We start from the raw sequence: 14,087 nt of genomic DNA on the forward strand, positions 1-14,087 counted from the left end.
CAATGCCATGCTTATGTGCTTCATAGTCTATAAGAAATAATATTTCTTTCCATAACGCAACCCATCAAACAGGTGTTAGAACTACTCATGTAGAAGTGACCTATTCAATGGTACTGGTGCAGTATAAGTAGCTGTCATAAGATACTGTGGGTTTTTTGTAAAAATGTTTAGAAAGAGACTTTCTGGGAAAAAATAAGACGTGAGAAAGCATAACTGGAAGTCGTTTCTGTGAATTTGGAATCCATTTCATGCAGAGTCAAATGTTTGTTGTTTTTTTTCCCCCTAAATATGGTTTTTTTAATGTCTGTTTTTCTTTTTTTTTTTTTTTTCCTAAAACATGGCCTTTCAAATGTCATCATTTCACTGTGATAACCTCTACTGTGACTTCAAGCAGAGGTAGTGCCACCTTTGGAATCTTTTGAATCTCACCTGGTATAATTTGCCACAGATAACTAAATGATGGCAATTTATGCTAGCTAAGCATTTGTATAAAGGTTTGTTTCTTTCTGTTATTTAAGATAAAACTATCAGGTCTTTTGAAAAGAAGCATTTATGTTATCCATGAATTGCCCCTACTAAACATAGGAAGAGACAACATTTAATTGGCTAATCCACATAAAATCCTCTGGACTATCAGATTGGCTGTGGGTTTTACAATTTGATTCATGTACATTAATGTGCATAATTCCTCATTTTGTTCTTTTTTGGATGCTAATGACATGTGCTGTCAAGATTTTCATTACATTACCTAGGATGTGTAATCGAGCAGTTCCATAGCAAGAGTTTTTCAGCCCTATCACAGTTGCTAGTTTCTTTGCATTGTCTGACTTCCCTTCACTGTCTACAGTCTAAATTATCTTTTTTTTTTTGGTATAAATTATCTCTGGAAATTAGCATACCGTACTGATTTTTAATGGCCAGCGGCTTCTTTGAGACATCATTTTGACCTCCTCTTGACAAGCTTGGGACTATAAGCAACACAATACTCCCAGGATTGGAACTTCCTATGGCAGCCATAGCTAAGCCCATGACTGTGTGTGATAACTGTTTTGGACCTACTCAGGCTAGAAGAATGGTATTAAGGAAAACTAATATTTTGACCAGTCAGCTGTACTGGAAAAACTCTGCAAGATGACCAAATTTTATGAATCTTTGTGAAATGTGAGGTTTAAAGAATTTCTTTCTTAAAGGTTTGACTGTGTATTAATTTTATTGTAGTCGTATAGATACACGTGAGCATGCAAAATGCACATCTGATAATCACCTAATCAATTGTTATGAATTATTTCATTTTTACACCTGCAAAACGTTGGAGTAAGGAAGCCATGAGTGAAAGATTTTAAGATTCCTATATATAACTTTTACAAAAGGGTTTTTAATGAATCTTTTGCATAAATTTTAGGCAACAGTATACCCTAGTGCCATGTCTGTTGGCAGGTTGATCTACTCTATCCAAAGAATTTGGGAAAAGAAAAAATCTCTTAGGCATATGAGCCCCAAATTATAAAATAATTTTGCTTCAGATGTAAAAGCCAGATTAACTCATGGCAGCTGGCTTGTAAATGTATTAAATGGACAGAGGCATAGTGAACGTCCTTCAAGATGAATTTCTTGTCATCTTTTCTTGTGAAAAGAGGTTTATCCCATCCCTTCAAAATCTGTAGGGTATCCTATTTTTTTAGTCTCAAAAATATATTTGGTTTTCTTTGAAGATGAATAAAACTGAGATGCTATTATATTCAGTTCCTACTTTGCAGCATCCAGAAATTCCTTTGCTATTAATATGCCAGAGAAACAGATTTCTTTGATTTTTTTCAGTTTAGAAGATCAAAAGCTGTCAGAAATTGTTTCAAAAGAAAAATAAATCTTTGAGAAGTTGGATTTGAAATAATGAGTCTCCAGCATGTTGCATATACGGTACTTAGAACTGTTTAATGGAAGATGCTGCTATAATTGTGGGGTTTGTCTTTTTACAAGTATCACTCACCTAGAAGATACTTCAATATTAGTTTTGCTTTTTCTGAAAGTAATTATTTGAAAATTGGATATTAATGGCATTCTTTTTTTGTAACTTATTGCAAATACTTAATCGGGTAAAAGAAAAAAGCAACACACATTTAGACTGAGAAGAAAAACTCTTAAAAACAATTTGGAAGTCTGCATGGGCTTTTGTCTTCATGTAAAAGCTTTTCTTTTTTTTTCATTAGTATTTTTGTATTTAGAGAAACTGATCATTACGCAGACACGAAACAGCACTTTGTTGTTGCTTTATTTGCTGTGGAAGCATCGTGGCCTGCCTTGTGTGGTTTGTGGATGACAGCCTTTGTACTAACCACCCATCAGATAGGATTATGACCGCTCTAATATATGCACAAAGGCCTTGCTGTGTCAGAGAATCATATAGACATTAAAACTTGGAAGCCTTGGTTTGTATTAACATCATCAAGAAACCAAGCCCGATTTGGTTTGTATCAATAACATCAAGAAACATGGTGTGAAGATATCTGTCCTGTAGGGGCTGAAAGAGCAAGTAGTAAAAAAGGAGCTGAAACAAGATGATTAAATATTGATAAAGACTAGATCCATTTGGAAATAGCCTTGAATGCGTGCAGCCTTGCCTGCAGCTAAAGATTAAGATGTCATTGTGGCTTTCAACTTTTTCGTCAGTAAAGCTCTAAATCAATTCTAAACCTATAACCCATCTCTATTATTCTACATTTACAACAGCCTATTGGGAACAATATACACCAATTCGTCACCAAGAAACTGTCTAATGATTGCACTGGCAAATAAATAAGTCAAACATGCTTTTTTGGAAGGGGAGTGAATATACTTTTACTTCCAAATTAAAATATTTAGTGCTTTACAAAGCAGTTGCTATTTAAACTGCCAATAATGTTTAACATGAATTTACTCACCACTGCCTATCCTCATACTGTATAATTTATAACACTAAGCCCTTTCAATACTCCAAAATGCCAGATAAACTTTTCTCATTTGCTCTTAATTTGGTCACGCAGGATAATACCAACATCTGAAGGCTCTTTAAACTGCTTTTTAAAATGCATTCCTGAAAGCACCACCAATGCCACCTCTGCTCCTTGTCATCTTCCATAATTATTTCCAATCCAAAGCGGTCCTTAATGCGCTTATTAATCTGGCATTCTCCTCAGTGTGAAGCACATTCAGCTCTATTAATTTTTAAAAACCCTTTTTTATGGGGGACTGCAGATGCTTGGCTATTACTGAAAAGCTATTAGAAGTTAACACCTTTCTCTCCCCAGGGACTGGCATCATCCTATGCTTCCAAATGCCACCCTATTTTACATTATCAGCTGCTAAGACTAAGTATTAGACTTTTTTTTTTTTTTTTTTTTACTTCTGAACTGTTAATGCTATTATTAGCTAATGGCAGAGTTCTGTATAGCGTATAGATACATATACTCTCTCAATGTCTACAGCACATAGGGGTTTATTTATCTGCCTTTGAACAATGAAGCTTTTCATTCCTGCCATCCATTAGAAGGAAACTCACAGGTAAACAACCAGTAATCTTATTCCCAGGGGCTGAGATTATTTTTGCCTTTTCTTGACTTGGATATTACAATCAGGCCAATATTTAGAAGAAAAAACGTGAAAGAAATGAAGCCATCACCCATCAGACCACAATCCAGCTTGCTTTGTGGGGAACTTGTTCTCTTTCAGGGTGCCTTTGTCTTTCTGAAACACAAACCTTCCTTGCAGGACTGGGAGCTAGAAGTGCTGAAAAAATATTATAGAATTTGTTTTCTGAGCTGACTGAAATTTTCCTGAGGATCTGGCTGCTGTTGTGAAAACAGGACCGAGTTCAGTCTCAAGGATGGGCTTCTGTTCATGGTTACCAGGAGTTTTTAAGAAGCAAACCATTGAGATACGATTGAGAGGTGTGTAAATCCACATCTGTATTCTGTAATTGCACCATTTGCAGTGAAATTCACCCTGCTGTTAACTCTCACTCAGAGTCTCAGTTTTTAACTGAGTAATGCACAAGGAGTAGAAACCAGTCCAGCGTTGGCTCTTCTGACCATTTTGAGCTGTGATTATTAAAGACAACAAAAATATATTGTGGCTTGAAAATGCTTGGATTGGTGTACTAAACTGAACGTACTATCAAACAAAATAGTGCAGAGATTATGATACTGTCTTATCAGTAAATATTTTGTATTAAACTTAGTAAAAGATGATATTAAAAGTTCTCCAAACCTGTGGAACAAGTGTCTCCAGAAAACTGCAGAATGTTTGACAGCAACATAAAATTTAGGTCTAACCTGCTATGGGAGACACAGGAGCCAGAACACAAACCTGGATATTTGCACAGCAATTAATGGGGTCTCCTGTCTCAAAGACAGGGCATTGTAAAGGCTGGAGGCAAGGGAGGGTCTTTCCAAAATTCTGGCAAGTGTTGTGAAGGGAGTTACTTGCCACAATTCTGTTAATATTTAAGCTTTAGCTTTTATCTATTATCATTTTTACTCATTAGAACCTGAGGGACTCAGTGAAGACCAGGGCACCAGGTCGTAGCTGATGCAGACAAAGGAGAAAGAGTTCTTTCCTAGGAAACTTTATACTTTCTCTTCATATAAATATGTATAATACATAGAGAAATGACCAGTTTAAGATGTTGGCTAATATATAGTCTGAATGTGAGGCTGGTCAGCAGTGAAAACTTGCTGTGGCCCTTGCAAAATGAGAGCTGACAGTAGATGTATATCCATGCTATGGGGAAAGAATTCCCAACGGTCCTTTATTAACATTAATGCCATCTTTACTAGCGTCTTGAGAAATGCAGAGATTATATCAGCTTCATGCATAAACCAGGAAAAACCCTAACTTCTGGCAGGGGCTGCCTCAGAATGATGTCCAAAATTGGGCACAGATGAGGATTTGGCTGGAACGGCAGGATGTAGGGCAGGAGGATGCACAGCACGGTGCTTGGTGCCCCCAGCCCCCTGCAGATGGGGAACGTAACACATGTCCGGCATCCAGACAGACTTGCTCCTGCCATTTTCCATCTTGGCAGCTTTTTGGTTGGACTCAGTGGTCATAGCTGGATACAGTGGAAAAGTAGCTCAGGAGCACCTTCCCCTTCTGCTGCATGAAGGAGAACATCACCAGAGTGCAGAATGCAGCTCCCAGTCTGCAGGACAGCCATTTGGATGCTCCTGGTGAGAACCAAACCAACTTTAAAGAGTAGACCCGTCTTGCTACAAATCACAACAGTCCTTCTTTGAAAGGCCGCCAAGAAGCCCTAATGTATCCTACTTCAACATTTGCTGTGGTGTGTGCCTAGGCTTTTGATTACTTTCACCTTTTCCTTTGTTATTTTGTAAGACATTCGTGCAAAATCCAAGTTGCCAATTTCTGTCCGTCCAGATTTATGGAAGCACGTCACTGTGTTCAAATAACAATGCTGGAAAATAAAGTGGAAACAATGACACTAGAGAAAATTATGATTGAATTATGCTTTAAAACACACAATGACAAAGCTGGGACACTCTGACCTGAGCTAGCGTCAGCCTAAAGAAAAAGCCATGAGGAGCGGTGGCTGCTTTAACTGAGACTTTGCTGGCAGTTTTTTTGTTTCTCTGACAAAAGTGAACCTGATGCCGAGCACCCGTAGCATCTCAGGCAGGCCTGTGAATGCTTAAGAAATATGGAATTGAGACATTGATACTACTTCAATTTTTCAGTAAAAAGAAAAAAAAAGCCATTTTTTTTTTAAAAAAGTCTTTCAGAAAAAAAGATGTCGTTAGAAAATTTGAGTTGAGTACAAACCTCAGCTCCACCTTAAAAGCGTGTTCTCTTTCACTGTGCAACTTTATTAATGTTCCAAAGACTGGAAAGCTCTCTGGAAGATTAGTAAGAGATGCGATTAGATGGTCCTCTTAAATGCAGATTATATGCTCAATAGACCTGAACTGCTCCCACAGTGTCACTTCAGCCCATCCCACAATTGCCTTATTAGTGCATGAGCTTTTCCATTAATGAAGTGGTTTGCCTTGATTATTTTGTTGAACCGTATCCAATTCTAGAAATCAGGAACTGTGTATAAAAAGTTGCAATCCCACTATATGGTAACTCAGCTTGGGTTGTCCTATTGCCACTTCTAACTGTCCATGCAAGCCCAGAGCAAAGAACAGACTGAGCCTCTGGTCCAGCCCAGGGTAACCGTCTCAAGGAGAGCATTTGAGAGCTGACCTAAACCTGGTGAGTTTTGGAGGTCTCCCAGCACCTCCTTGGTTGTTGCCCAAGCCTCAGGTGCTCAGATTGTGTGTGGGGTGAGCCATGTACAGCTGTGGCAGTGGGCTGTGCACGCTCATCTCCCCCTTGGCCCAACCCATCCCACTTCCACGAGGGCTTGAACACTTTAGTGCTTGTTTTTTCTGAAAAGACTTTAGGCCAAACCAATGACTAAGTAGAGGATGCAAGTTATTGTGGACAAACCATGCAAGTTATTGTGGACAAACTTTTTAGCAGGGCTTGATGCAATAGGGCAGGGGTTAATAGTTTTAAACTAGAACAGGGAAGATTCAGACTAGATACAAGGAAGAAATTTGTTATGGTGAACTAGGTGAAACTCTGGCACAGGTTACCCAGGGAGGTGGTGTCTCATCCCTGGAAACATTCGGGGTCAGGTTGGATGGGGCTCTGAGCAATTTGACTTAGTTGAAGATGTCCCTGCTCACTGTGGGGAAGCTGGGCTAAATGACCTTTAAAGGTCCCTTCCAACCCAAACTATTCTACAATTCTATGATTTCCTCCCCCTGCAAAGCAGCCTGGGGGGGGGATGCATGGCAGAGACATTCCAGGGACTCTGCTTCCCAAGGGAAGAGTAAAGATGTTCAAGTTTTGACTTGAAAAAACTCATTAACTCCAACAAATTTGGGGTGGTTTTGTGCTGATTAAATTATTTGCCCAGTCCTATTGAACGCTGAATAAATGTAGTCATTCAAATGTTGGATAGTTAGTAAAGGCACTTTTTCCTCTCTAAAGGTGTAATTCTTTTGCATGAGATTTAGACAGCAGATATTGACAGAAGAATAGATAATAGATAATTGATGTCAAAGGCTGAATAAGAAAGTTGTCGATCAGCCAGAGTATAAGTTATCTCTCTATGTAAAGTAATATAAAGTAATGATGATTTATTGCTTGAAAAAGTTGCTAGATTGAAAAAATTCTTTGGAATTGCTGTGAATGCAGATTGATTTTTCTAAGGAACTCTACCCAGACTCCTCCCCCTGCAAAGCAGCCTGTGGGGGGGATGCATGGCAGAGACATTCCAGGGACTCTGCTTCCCAAGGGAAGAGTAAAGATGTTCAAGTTTTGACTTGAAAAAACTCATTAACTCCAACAAATTTGGGGTGGTTTTGTGCTGATTAAATTATTTGCCCAGTCCTATTGAACGCTGAATAAATGTAGTCATTCAAATGTTGGATAGTTAGTAAAGGCACTTTTTCCTCTCTAAAGGTGTAATTCTTTTGCATGAGATTTAGACAGCAGATATTGACAGAAGAATAGATAATAGATAATTGATGTCAAAGGCTGAATAAGAAAGTTGTCGATCAGCCAGAGTATAAGTTATCTCTCTATGTAAAGTAATATAAAGTAATGATGATTTATTGCTTGAAAAAGTTGCTAGATTGAAAAAATTCTTTGGAATTGCTGTGAATGCAGATTGATTTTTCTAAGGAACTCTACCCAGACCTATTTCTCTTCCAAAAGAATAGTGCTGGTTCTAATTATATGTATTTTACAAAATTAAATTGCGTTTCTAAAAAGTTATACTGTCAGAACTCCAAACATCACATTTTTAGTACTCATGGAAAGAGGAATCTTTTCAGTTGTCTAATTTGATACAGTGAAGAGATAAGAAAAGATGTGATTTGGCTTTACAATATCCTTCAGGTGCACTGCATTACACAACCTATAGCAGCTTCACCTATTAAACCCCACAAAAGTATAATAAAATGATTTGTAAAAATAGCAATAGTCTCTAAGGCACGCTTCTCTGAGTAAAAGATGAGTGTTGGAGAGGTAAAAAATTAGTACTGGAGGAAAGGTGAGCTATTTAAGAGGTATTTCCTTAATATCAGGAGAACATCCAGTTTAGAAGTGCCTCCCTCATGTTTCATTTAGACACCTCTCAAATTGGAAATCTGCTTTGAGTCCAGCAAATAATCTCGTGCTCTTTCCAAAGAGTCCCCTTGGAAATCCATTGCACACAAAGCAGCGGGGGTATAGGTTACACTTCACAGGGATCCATCTACGTAGAAAAGAAAGCTCAATATATTCCTCAACTTAGGTTCTGGATGTTTTCCAGAGTCATAAAAACAGCATCCCATCATCTGTGCCTTTTCTAATTTTTTTCCTGTTATCCTTATGAAAAAGACCTTCCCAGTGATGGTGACATCTCTCTATCCTGAACTCTATGAGATCTGTTCCTGCCTAAAACACCTTTTTTGTGTTACTAGAGTCTTATGCTGTTTTCACAGACTGTATTTACAACTCCTAATATTGTTTAGTTTATGGTACCCTTGAATTTCATATATACATCCAAAGGTGCTTGAAAGAAAGCACAGCACCTAAAATAGCTTGCACCACTGCCCTAAAATATTAATCACTAGTGTAACTCCATAAGAGTTACATCAGGCATGAGTTTAACCCTACTTTTTGTTTTAAATCAAAAGAAATTGATTTCTTTAGCAAACACACCCTAAACCACAGGATCAAAGGCAGCTGAAGCGCTATAAAACCTCTTATTTCTTTCCCCCTCCACCTTCCCCAAAAGCTACAGGGCAGCCTGTAAACTGGCTTTTTAAGCACACCAATTTCGAAGCAGCTGATTCTGCTAACAGCAGAGCTCAGCTGTGAGCGATGATGTCACTGGTTAACACTTCATGGCCCAAAAAATGTCCCACTTTCTGTCTTTTTCAGGACCAAATGAAGTGCTGGTAGCTCTCCACAGAAGTTAATGAACTTAGAGAGGTGGTTTTGGCTCAGCGTACGTCTAGGAGAAAGGTATTGTTTTCAATAAGATTGAGTTAAGCTTGCCTTCCTGTTACTGATTCTGCAGAGAAAAATAAACTAGAAATAAGAATATTTTTTGAAAACAGAAGAACCTTTGTGGATACATAATTAAGGGGGTACATCTTAGTATCCCAATGTATTTTCAAGAAATAGGCCATAAAACATTCCATAAGGAAATATTGTATGGACAAAAATGAAGGTTAGGGATTTAGGAGAAAAACTGAATTCATATTGAACTTGTGATATTTAATGTTTTAAAATATTGCTTAACTAGGTCCAAACCCCAAGATTTCCAGTTAATATTGCTTTAAATTTTCCACACATCGTACACATCTTTGCAGTTGAGAAATGTGTTTCCATAGTTAGGAAGTGTGCTTTCATGGCATTTTTGTTTTCAAATTTTCATTGAAACCTTTATTATAATGGAATATAATAGAAACAAATAGAGACTTGGAAAGCGTAGGCATCAACACTTTAACAGGTACAGAAGATGAGCAAACTTTTGAATCAACAGACATTAAAAAATTCAGAAGCTTAAAATAAGTAGTGCAACGGTGTAAAAACAAAATCAACAAGAGTCAAGAGTGTCCGTATTTTGATGCTATGCAAATTCTCCCACTTGTTTACAGCTCTGGGTTGTTTACAGATAGTCGGTGTCCTCTGCCAGGGGTCAGAGCTGGAGGATACCTGATCTGAGAGCTGTGCAGCAATGCTGGCATGACACTGTCCCCAAATCAACAGTGTCTGCCCTTTCCTACCACCCCTGGAGAATGCGACAGGGGAGACAAGGGGGAGACAACCTGCTGTGCAGCTGCTGGACCACAGCTCTGATCTCCACCAACTCCTGCAAGACTCACCTCTTGTCATGGCCTGAGCACAGGTATGACCTACCTGTGTCCCAAGCGTTGGCTAAGGGATCAGAACAGGTCCTGCAGAAGCTGCCGTTAGACATGCCTGAGGTTGGTACGTGGTGTGGTTGGAGCCCTGCTCTCAGTCTGTATGTTTTTTGCGGAGGGAGAGCAAGAAAAGACTTGGTGCTGTTGTGAGATGGACATTAGAAGCTCACCGCATTCTTCATTTTCCTTCCTCAAAGTTACCTTGTTTGTTTGAGGTGCCTTTAGGTCTCTTCTGGGCTCTGTGTGGTTTGCTCCAACGTGAGGACCTGGAGAGTCAGGCTCGTGTCCCATTTCCTGCACCACATCTGCTCTTCCCTCTGCCATTTGCCAGGCAGGGGGAGGCTGGTGTAGATCCCAGCTCTGAAGTCTTATCACTTGGGGTACAGAGGTTCTAGGATGTCACTGGCAAGAGACTGACGGTCTTTGTTCACTTTTTCTTGCTTAAAAGACAGGATGTTTTCCCTCCTCAAGTGTGAGATGCCCTCACCATAGCCAGCACTGCCACAGACTGTAGGTTTTCTCATTTTGCTCTTCGTGTACAATGTATTGCTCTGTGCACTCTCCCAGGGCTTTCCCACCGATGGTGAAGGATCAGAGATTTACTGCAGGTTCTCAGCTGCCCACGCTTGCAGGGGCAAGTTATAAACTCCACATTTCTCCTCTTTGAGCAACTCTTAATTCTGGAGATGTGTCGTTGTCCTGTGAGCAGGTTCAGCAGACAGAGATTACTGTGAGTTAATTTAAAAAGGCAAAGAGAAATCTAGCAAGACCCTCGCAGTGTCACACACCGAAGTGCTGCTATGCTGTGGGATTCATGAGGCCTTTGCTAGAATGAACAAAGTAGCTCTGCCTCGTTATGTTGGAGCCATAGTCAAGCCCTTTCCGGGATTTCAATTCCATTTTATATCCCCTGTGGTTGTACACAAATTCCACAGTTGAATAAATAGACTTTGGCAATGATTACTTGGAACCTTAGGGGTTAACAGTGTTCTTAGCCTTTTCCCTAATTGGTGTTTACTCTCTTGATGCCTTTCCATGTGCATGCTATAAAATATTTCCCAGAAAGAGTTTTGCCTATTGCCAAGACGTTCTGCTTTGCACTAGATGGAATTCCTTGACAGAAAGCTATGAATTGCACCTGTTGTTAGTGCTGTGATAAAACCCTGTGAAATAAAATACCAGCTACGGAGTGGAGACACCAGGCTGTGAAATGTTCTCCTCTACCTGCCCTGCAACCTACGTGCTCAAAGAGGGCTCTGCTCAAGCTGTGAGGCAAATGCATTCGGATGATGCCACGATTCCACGTAAGGTTTAAGACCTTGAGTCTACACGGCTGAAGGAGAGATCCTCATGGGGAAGAATTGGCCCAGATATGACGTGTGGTGGGGAAGAGGAGGCAGGCACAGAACTTAAACTTCGGCATTTCTGTGCGATGTCATGAACCTACAGATGTAGATTGTGGAAAACTCAGAACAACTACCAATCTACTTCTGAGATGAGTGAACAAGTCAATTCCAAGTAAACACGTTCCCATGTCTTGTAGCAGTTTACCCCACTTGCAGTCCAGACACAAATCTCAGTTTAGGTCCCTACAGACTGGCAAATGCATTTGGATGATGCCACGATTCCACATAAGGGTTTATCTCTTGAGTCTACACAGCTGAAGGAGAGATCCTCATGGGGAAGAGTTGGCCCAGATGTAACCTGTGGTGGGGAAGAGGAACCAGGCACAGAACTTCTGTGTGATGTCATGAACCTACAAATGTAGATTGTGGAAAACTCAGAACAACTACCAATCTACTTCTGAGATGAGTGAACAAGTCAATTCCAAGTAAACACGTTCCCATGTCTTGTAGCAGTTTACCCCACTTGCAGTCCAGACACAAATCTCAGTTTAGGTCCCTACAGACTCACAGACTCTTCCTCTTTTTATATTAAACCTTAGCTCTAACTTCCACGTTAAACCCCCGCCTTCCCACTCTAAGAGTGCTCTCATAATATAGAGAAATGCAGGCAACAGAGCTTCAAGATTTAGATTAAAGAGGGAGAAGGGAATGCAAAGATTTAACAATGCACATTCAAGTTTAAGAATATGCCCTAAAAAAGATTGATTGAATATTTTCCAACAAGACGCTTTTTTGACAGAAAGCTGGGTTTGGTTGAATGATGTCCTTTTAACTTCTCCACCCCTTCTGCCCCCAGCAATATCTACTCTCCATGGAATTTTGCCTTGTTGAAAAATTGAACATCCCTCCACTCTCCAGATCCCAAATCTGTTTGAAAATGATGTGCTGTCAGTTATAATTGTCGCTGGGGGCTTTGTACTACCGTTTACTCTTTGGCTTTGGGCTCCCAGCTAGTTTCATTATTCTCCCCACTGGGGGACTCCTTGGATGCACCCTAGCAGGTCAGAAAGAGGCAGAAATCCAGAGCATAAAAGGAAATCATCTTGCTCTCCCTGTTTCTTCCTCCTACCTTCATTCCTTCCTCTATCCAGCTTCTGATCCCTTGGCTTTTATTTCCCAGTCTTGCTCCCTGTTTTCTCGTCTCTCACATGGCACAACGGCAGTTTCCCCCTCACGCTGCCTTCTAGCCCGGGGGACATCACCAAGAACAAAACCAATTTCTTGGCTTGCTGGCAACTCCAAAGAAAACAAGCCAAAATCATTGTTTAAAAACTGTGTAAATAAAAGGATATTCTGAGTTTTTGTTTCCGAAATTCTGAGAGATTGAATAAACAAACTCTTTATGGATAAAAGTATTTCACTTGGCCAGATGGAGAACAATTATTCTGGATGTGCATGAGGTTTCTCATATTGAATTTCAACACTTATTTTTCAATAAAAGTGAAGGAAATTATGAGGTTTCTCATATTGAATTTCAGCACTTATTTTTCAATAAAAGTGAAGGAAATTTTGCAATTAAAAATAGATTCAAGTAGAAAAACATTCAAACTGTCATTTTGGAAGATGTTACAATAAATTTGGCTTTTTCAAATACTTTTTTTCACAAGAAGAGTTTAGTGAAAGAGGACAAAAACTGTAGATGTCTCTATCCCTGACTCTTTGAATAATACAGCATAGCTTTGGAAAACCATTGGGGTTTTTTTCTGGCTATATTAGTACACAGGGGACCGACAGACTCCTTGTTCTCCATTCCACTGCTTGCTGCCATGGTTGACATGGCAGGGCAGGTGAGAAAGGCATGGAAAGTCTGCTAAGGACAGGCAGGAGATGATGGCAGACCCACAGTAATACAAAAAATGTTGCACAGAAATGGTCTAATTTATACCAGTCTATGCATTGGGCAGCTCAGGGCCCTGGAACTGCAAAGATTTGAAACCCTCTCCCCTAAGTTTCATGCATTTCTTGTAGGGGCAGGGCAAGCCCCTGCCCAACAAGGTTTGAAATATGAATAGTTGGGGCCTAATCCAAATACTGCTGAAATTAATAGGGAAACCTTTGCTAACATGTATGTGTTTTGGCTAATGCTTTTAGAAAGTTGCCAGGTAATCATCGTGGTGAATTAGGTCTCATAAATCCAGCACATAAGCACAGCATTGTATAGGTACCAGCTCTCACCTGAAGGTCCAGCTTTGCTCCATGAGTGTGGAGCTTCACAGTCACACTGTAGAGAAAGTGGTCATAAAAGTGCACCTCAAGGACATATGTGACGTCAAGTTTGTGATGGAGGCATCTATTCTGTAAGAGGTTAATTCAGCTTTCCGTCCTCTATCCTTTCAAGCTCCTGGAAAATCTGTTTTCTCTAACATCAGGTAATTAGATAAATAAATAGCCATTAGAACGCAGAAGGAGATGATTGTCCAGTTAATTAATATAGAGGTTAGTGTGATGTGTTACTTGAATATGTGAATTTGTTTGGCTTCAAATCCTGGATTATGTCAGTTCTATGTTACCCAAAATGTGTAAGAATGAAAGAATCGGATGACAGGAGTTTAGGTTGCTCTGATTAGTGGGTCGACAATGTAAATTATGCACCATTAAAAGTGGAGTATGGACTGCTTTTGGCACTTGGATCTCAGCATATGTCCCTAACATCTTTCATTCTAGTGGTACTTGAGTCTGGGACTAAATTCCTGGCTCCCTGAATATGGGAATTTTGGGT

The sequence above is a fragment of the Calidris pugnax genome, unplaced genomic scaffold (genome assembly GCF_001431845.1).
Source record: "Calidris pugnax isolate Ruff unplaced genomic scaffold, ASM143184v1 scaffold89, whole genome shotgun sequence".
Taxonomy (NCBI): domain Eukaryota; kingdom Metazoa; phylum Chordata; class Aves; order Charadriiformes; family Scolopacidae; genus Calidris; species Calidris pugnax.